This window comes from Crocodylus porosus, unplaced genomic scaffold (genome assembly GCF_001723895.1).
Source record: "Crocodylus porosus isolate Cpor-Errol unplaced genomic scaffold, CroPor_comp1, whole genome shotgun sequence".
NCBI classification, from domain to species: domain Eukaryota; kingdom Metazoa; phylum Chordata; order Crocodylia; family Crocodylidae; genus Crocodylus; species Crocodylus porosus.
This window is the reverse complement of record NW_017728925.1, coordinates 10,865,489-10,873,012: the sequence shown is the minus strand read 5'-3', so window position 1 is coordinate 10,873,012 and position 7,524 is coordinate 10,865,489. Positions and strand designations below refer to the sequence as shown.

The window sequence follows — 7,524 nt, the reverse complement described above, 5'->3', positions numbered from 1 at the left end:
GTTCACTGAAAGGGGATGAGCTCCGGCGAGGCTGAGTCCTCTACAGCTGCTGGGCTCCGGGGCCTTCTGGGGGGCAGATGTGCTCCTTCCCTCCCCAGTCTTGGTGACTAGGGAAACTTTGCTCCCCTCCCTGGTGCACTCAGCAAAGCAGAAACGCTGCGGGGCCCCAGCACTGCCCCTGAGCCCCGCACAGAGCCTGTGCTCCGTCTGGGCCAGCCCAGCGATCACATGGGGGTCGGGGCAGCTGGGACCAAGCTGGCAACCTGGTCTTGTCTCATCTTCTCTGTCCATCCTCTGCTCCCAGGACCTTGCCCTCGCCTTTGCTGCTGAGCCCTGCTGTGGGGCAGATTTGGGGGGTGCTGCTTTGCATCTGAGAGCTGCACTTCCCCTTTGGGCTACAAGGGACCCCACCGCCCTCAGAAAGCTCTGGATGCCTTGGGAAGGGGGATTTGCTCTGCCCAGTCTCCAAGCCCCTCACACGCTGCAGACTCACAAATTTGAGATAAATCCCTGTACCACTGAATGCACTTGCTCTGGAAAGGAGGTGAATAAGGGAGTGTGGAAGGGGAGAGAGAGGAGGAGTGAAGGCAAAGAGTAGCTCAGGGAGGGGCGGGGGTGGGATGCCAGGGCATGAGCAGCAGGGAAGATATGAGGTCGTGGAGGGAAGGAGGACAAATTGTCTCCACCAGAAATCTGCTCCCCCTGCAATGCTTGCCACACTTTGCCCTGAGGGAAGATATCTGCAGTCCTTCCTCAGACCACGCTTGCCCTTGACTCAGAAAAACACCTTGGTTTGGAAACCTGGAATCACCCTCAAAAAGCAAAGGGCTGCGGTGAGAGACAAGGCCAACCCCAGAGCACTGGGTCCACACAGCTCTGGAGGGATCTGGGGTAGATCTGAATGGCAGACCCAGTGGGAACAGAAACTCAGAGCTGCAGGCTGGGAGTGCTTGGTTAGCTTGACCAGGATCTTTAATAGCCCGTATCGTGGGCTCAGCTAGAGGCCCCTGACACAAACCAGGGCCCTACTGCACTGGGCACTGTAGAAACACCCCCCAAAGTAACCGCTAGCTCAGGGACTGTGGGATTTAACAGCGTGAGACTCCCAGCACCTTGAGTCCCTCTATCCCTAATCACAGCCACCTTTCTTTTGCTACAGTTGGATGAGACAGGTGAAGGGCAGGAGTCCTCCGTGAGGTACAGCCATTGCACACTCGCACCTTCCCACCTCCGTGTGCTCGTACAGACCAGACTTCCTGACCGCAAAAGAGGTGGGACGTGGAGCAAGGCAGAGGCTGGTCGCCTGGACCTCCTTTTTCAAGAGGCTTTGGGGGCTGAAAGCTGAGCAGAAGCTTGGAGATCATGGCTGCATCCAAACCAACTCACGGGGGATGCGACCACGGACTCCGGGCCCCCGGGAACCTGTGGACGAGGTGTCCACGAGGCTGGTTTTCTGCCTCGCTGGAAGCCCTGCTGTCGAATGCTGGAGTGAGTCCCCTGACGGCAGGGGAGGGAGGAACATAAAAGCTAGGCTAGGCTGGTTGGCGCTTTCCGGGAGATGGTACATTTCCATTTCTAATGGCTGGATGGGAGCCAAGCTCCTTTCAGAGGGCTTCATGGGAAAATCTGATGTGAGTGCTGGCTCTGCTTGGATGTGCTACAAGCAGCTTGCAGGCAATGCTGCAGACAGCCAGAGCTCTGGGGCATACGGAAACCCATCGGGGCATCCCCTGCCCGCTCCAGCCAGTGCCTTCCTGCTGGGGAGGGGTGTAGGCAGGAAGGTCGAGCTGAGCTTCTGAGCACTGCCGTCCTCCACCCGTCTGCTCTGCTGCCCTAGCGCTGGGGGGGGATGCTCTAGTCACGGGGGGTAAGGAGGAGCCCTGCCTTCACACCTGAGCGCTAATGCTACCATGTCTGGAGGGGATGGCTCTGTGCTATAAGCATCAGGCTGGGACCAGGCTTGCTGCAAACACATGAAGTTGATCCATCCCTTTCACGCATGAGCCCCCTGGAATTTATTTTGTGCCTGGGAGAAGAGGTCTGGGCACGCTCCTAAGAGCTGAGCACCTGCTCTGCCCTGGATATAACAGCAAGTCCATCCAACCCTTCCAACACCGTTACCCAGTGCTCTGTGCATTGTCTGGCTGCTGCCACCACCCTCAGCAGGGGCTGCACTTTAGCAATAATATCCTGGACCTTTGAAGTTCTGCTTCCCCTGCGGGGTATTTGCTGCCTCATATGCTGCGTGCCAGTGAGGATGCCCTCCTCCAGGGCAGCAAGAAGTTGAAGGGCCTGGACTGTCAGGCAGGAAGTGCTTGGGGACTTGATATGAGCTTTGAGCCAAGGCAAAAAGGCGGTGGCTTTGAGCAGAGAGCAAGGAAGGTCCACACAGGACCCATCCCAAGACGAAGATCTGGGGTCATGGAGGAAGAACAGATGGAACAGGGTGGACCTCTCTCCGACAAGTGGGGTCTGACGTGGAAACCAGGATGCCCTCTCCTGTGACCTCTGGCACAGGCACAGACTGGAAGCAATGTAGTCGTCAGGGGGCATTTGGAGCAAGAGCTCTGTCTGTGGCCAATCTAAGGGCAGGCGATGGAGTCAGCACCCTACTCACCCAGCTGGGATCCTGCCCCACACTGCCCATCCCTCTGGTAGCCACTGTGCAATCAAAGTGCCAAGGTGGGACCCCAAACCCACTTGCTCCTTCAGGCACATATGAAAAGGCACCTGCTAGTTATGCAGTTCAGGCCCTGCACATTTGCTAAAGCCTCAGAGAATCTTTTACCTGCCATGTCACAAGTGACATTTTCCATTAAAAATACATGGTATGTGGCCCTGGATTAAAAAATGCAATGGGTGGCCTTGCAGCCCAGCATTCAAATGCACAGGACTTAGGATTGGCTCCACGTCCAACGTAGGAAGCAGTAAGCAGACTTGCACACCAAAGCAGCTGTCCCAAAGGAGGCGGATAGGTAGCAAACCACCCCGTGGACAATTACATTCTGAATGCAACCACCCAGTGAGCTCAACCCATTTGAAAACAAGCAGAAGACTCCAAGCCAGGCCTAGTAGGGCAAGTCTACCTTTGACCAAGTGGAGCTGGGGACCCCAAGAGCTAGGCCTCACACCCTGGCCTGGCCATTGCCTCTCCATTCAACCGCATCAGCTGTAGGGACATATCCTACTCTTGGCCTGGAAACAGTCCATCACTTCCATGGGTCAACAGTGTTGATTGAGCCATGGACCACACACACCAAGGCAGCGATTCTCAATGTGACCCAATGGACTTGGACAACTGACTCCAATTAATTGCCAAAATCCCACTGGCAGCTTTGGAAATCTCAAAGCCTGGGCCTCCACCACTTGACCTAAAAGAGTGGCTTCTGTAGCTGGTAGCACTAGTTGTCTCCTATCCTTTTATGTGGACCAACCACTGTAGTGGGGTAGCTAACATGCCCTGAACCAGTGGATTACATCAGCAATCATGTGAGTGCCAGTGCAGAATAGTTGCAGGCTAAGAGGTTTATAAATCATCTGCCTCCATTGCCGTTGGCTGCGATTTTGCATTCAGGTTCTAAGCCAGAGAGTGATTTTTTTAATTTAAAAATGTCCTTCCAACACGTTTAATCGTCTGCCTGTTTGGCTGCAGAGAAATCTTTCAGAAAAGAAAGCACATTTCTCCCAGGTTTAGATTTAAAAAAAAAGATCAGGATTTGGTAGGAAAACGTGTTGTCTAACCTTGTCCCCCCCACCAGCCTCCCTTCCCTGCTGACCTTGGTGAAGGAAGGCAGGGGTGGATCCCGAGCGGGGGCAGTGGTATGGACGCACCCCCCTTTTGGCTTGCACTGCACTGTGGGAACCTCCAGGGACTTTTTAAAGTTCCTAAAGCATGTGAAAATCCCCTCTTCCTTTCCCTTCCTGTTCAAAAGCACATCCCCTCTCTGCCCCTTTCCCCCCACGCCCCTGCCTGGCTTTCCCTGCTGTCCCAGGAGTGAGGAAGCATCAAGGCCGTTCCTGTCCACCGCTCATTCCTGCCCTGGGCAGGGTGGGGGGAGCGCCTCTCCCAGTCACCACTCTCCCCCCCCAGTGAGCCCAGCCTCTGCTCAGTCCGCCTGATGCTGGACCTTCCCCACCTAAGGGCAGAGGAGAAAGCAGCAGTGTCAGGCAGGGGAGTAGGGGGGAGAAGACAAGTGTGCATGGGGGGCTGCCTCTGAGCAGAGTGGGGAAGGAAAGGGGATTTTCACGTGCTTTAGGAAGTAAAACTTTAAACAGTCTGCCCTCACAGATGGAGTGGAGGAGGCTGGGAGCAGGCGCTGCAGCTCCAGCCCCCCGCCCCTGCCTGGGAGTGCAGGTTGTTGCTCCTGCACTCCCCTCTGGGAAATCCTGGATCCCTCCCAAATGAAGGGGTGAGATTTCCAGGGTCCTTGCAGTGATACAGACAACTCCTGCAGAGGGGCAAGAGAATATCCAAGGATGTCGCGTTCCCTCCTGGCCCTTGGCATGATGGCCATTTGCTCTCTGAGCACACTCACCTAAGCTCCTTGTGCTGGCTACCTCCGAAGTCTCTGGGAAGCAGATGGGGGCAGGGAGGAGGAGGCAAGGGGAGGGCCATGCCTCACCCCCTACTCGCTTCACCCAGCAGTGGGGTTGAACTGGTAAGAAGGGGTGGGAGTCCTGCTGCACCTTGCATAGGAATGTCCATACTACATCAAAGCAAGGGTCCACCTAAGGGGCTTTTCTGAGGACCCATCTGAGCTCTTGCTAAAGTCCCCTGCAGCTGTGCTCTTGCCAGGGTATCAGGACTATCTCAGGAGCACCTCCAACCGGGGGCTGAGGTTCAATCCATTGTGCCTTTGGCTCTGTCAGCCAAATCCTGCCTCCTGTGCCTGAACGTCTATCGAACACAAACATCACTCATGCCCTTCTCTTCCACCGTATCCCAGCTCCCCCACACTTCCAGCAGTGGCCAGGGATGGGCTATCAAGAGCAAAAGTCACCACTGGAGAAGTCTAAAGGAACGACTTCTCATGCAACCCTTCATAAATGCCTGGCACCGAACTCTCATCTAGCCGGTAAGGAACCAAAAGGAAAGGCAGTGGTGGTGATCTTGGTGTCATGATGAGAGCCATACTCTGGATGGAGACAGGTAGAAACTGGCTGTCCTGTACTGCCAAACAAGAAAACATAGCAGTATCTGCTGGCAGGTTGGTTCACTGAAGTTGTGGCTGTTGGTCTGCACTGCAGATGGCTTCCAGCGGGCAGCTCCTAACCTGTTACTGGAGCCCCGGGATTCAGAGTGGTCGGGAAGGGGGCCATATTCCTCTCTGGCAATGCAACCAAGCTTTGCGTGTAATTACAGGGGAGATCTGCAAAGGCTCAAAAGACAATGGGATCTGGCCACTTAGCTCCCAACTGTGCCTTTGAAAATCTCCCCTGACGTTCTCTGGTTTCAAAGGCAGTTGAAAAAGATCACAGGCTCAGTCACAGAGATGCAAAGGGACCAAACCCAGAACACCTGGTAGGAAGCACATGCCACTTCACCCCCTCAAAGCCAGATCCAACCTCTCAGCCCAGGCTCAGCACTCTCAGTTATTCATATGTTACAGACTGGATTAGACCTACATCCAAAGAAAAAGATGGATGGGGCTCAATCCCTCCAGTCCTTATTTGAGCAAAACACTCACTGCTACAAACAGAAAATGTTGCATTTATCTAGTACTTTTTTTTTGTTGCCTCACAGCATTTCACAGCTACAAAGGAATCATTAGCACATCCCTGTGACATAAGTTAATGCTAGCAGCCCTGCTGGACCTGGGGAGGAAACAGAGGTATGGGGTAGGATCATAGGTTCATAGGAAAGTAGGGCTGGAAGGGCCCTCCTGAGGTCATCTAGCCAAGCACCCTGCTCAAGGCAGGAACATCCCTGACTAAACCATCCCAGTCAAGGGTGTAAGTACTGCAATCAGGTCACTGGCTGTGAAACAATGACAGGGAGCTGATAAAACTGTCCAGTAACACTACTGAGCTCCTCCAGGGTTTTCCTCCTTACTTCTCAAAGCACTTTATGAAGGGTAGGTAACATTACCCCTATCTTACAGGTGGGTAAGCAGAGAGACTCAGCAAAGGGCAGAGAGCTGGCCAAGGTTAGCCAAGGCTGAGCCCATCCAGTGGTCTCTCCAGTGGACTTTACATCTAGCCACTACTCCAAATCCCGACCAGGAAGGAGTGGGGCAATTTCTTCACTACTCTGTGCATGCAAACTCTCCTTGGTAGAGGTCCTTGATCTCAGGTCAAAGTTGTGCCCATTGGCTTGAAACAGCCACCGTCCAGGAGACAGTTGAAAAAGGGAAGCTCCTAGTAATTGCTTCACCGTGCGTCTTTCATCCGAGGTGGCACATTACACGTGAACAGCTCCTGCTGCAGAGGAGGCCATCAGGGCCACGGGCTGGGCCACGAATCATTGGGGCAGTGCCAGCATGGAGCACCCTGACCTCACTCACTTCACTTCTTGCTCCCATTGCTGGATGTCGCTCTGTTCCTGGAGTAACGGTGGGATTTTCAGATGGGCTTATTAGTCTTTGGCCTGTTTCCCACTGACATCATTGCCAGCTAGAAACGGCCAATCAGGTTTTGCAAGTATGTTCAACACATTTTCTTCTCTCTTTCTCTTTGTTTCTCTACATTTCCTCAAGAAATAATTTACTTCTTTGTTTTTCAGTAAAAAAACTAAAAATAAAAACCTGCTGAGCTTTCAAAAAGACTTTTTGTGAACACCATCCCCAGGCTCCAGAAACCCAAGCACTAATATTTTTGCTAAAATTCATTTAAAAAATGCCTCAACACAAATATTTTGATGTGCTCTGATGGGAACAGGTCTGCTGACTTTGATGGCAACAGAGTTAGATCAATTCTTAGAAGTCCGAGACCCTCAGCAGGGCTGCGGGGGCATGGGGAAAAGGACGTTCTGCTGTAGATGCTTCTCCTACCTGCTTTGCAGCTGGGCAGGATCATTCCTTTGACAATCCAGAGGGTTTTCTTGCTTTTGGTGGAAGGCTCTTCAATGGATTTCCTGTAGAAACAAAGAACATTGGATGTGCCTGAAGACAGCTCCAGCTGTACCTTGTCCTGCTGCGTTTGGGTCAGTGGGACCCTGGCTGGCTTGAGCATCCTCAGGCCCCCCAGAAAAGGTAGGGGAAGCATTACAGAGATGGCGCCTTTCTTTGGTTCTTTGGTTCTAAGTAGGCCCCTCCACCTTACTTCATTGCGGACTTCAGTGATGTTAATTGAATCAAGGGTAAATCTTAGTTGCAAAATTTCCCTTTTGAGCTCATATTATTAACAGAGCATGGGTTAAAACTAAAAAAAAAAAAATTGTTCATATTCTGAAACTTCCCATGTTGTCCATGACTTAGCTAGGATCAAGACACCTCACTCACTGTGTCTGTCCTTAAAAACACATACGGATTCCACATTTGTGAGAGCCCTGCAGGGGAAGTGAGACTGAGGGGTAACCAGCATGGG

At 52.9% G+C, this 7,524-nt stretch overlaps 1 protein-coding gene across 3 annotated transcripts in view; it reads right to left on the bottom strand.

The window, feature by feature from the left end:
* The window catches only part of NTMT1 (N-terminal Xaa-Pro-Lys N-methyltransferase 1), a 16,630-nt gene extending 9,578 nt beyond the window's left edge, over positions 1 to 7,052 (bottom strand). For 2 of the 3 annotated variants that reach the window (XM_019540773.1, XM_019540771.1), the window contains exon 1: positions 6,990 to 7,052. The gene's annotated coding sequence lies outside the window, so the exon portion shown is untranslated. The remainder of the gene's footprint in view (positions 1 to 6,989) is intronic. The other variant, XM_019540770.1, reaches the window with a different exon arrangement.
* Positions 7,053 to 7,524: the final 472 nt, after the last annotated feature.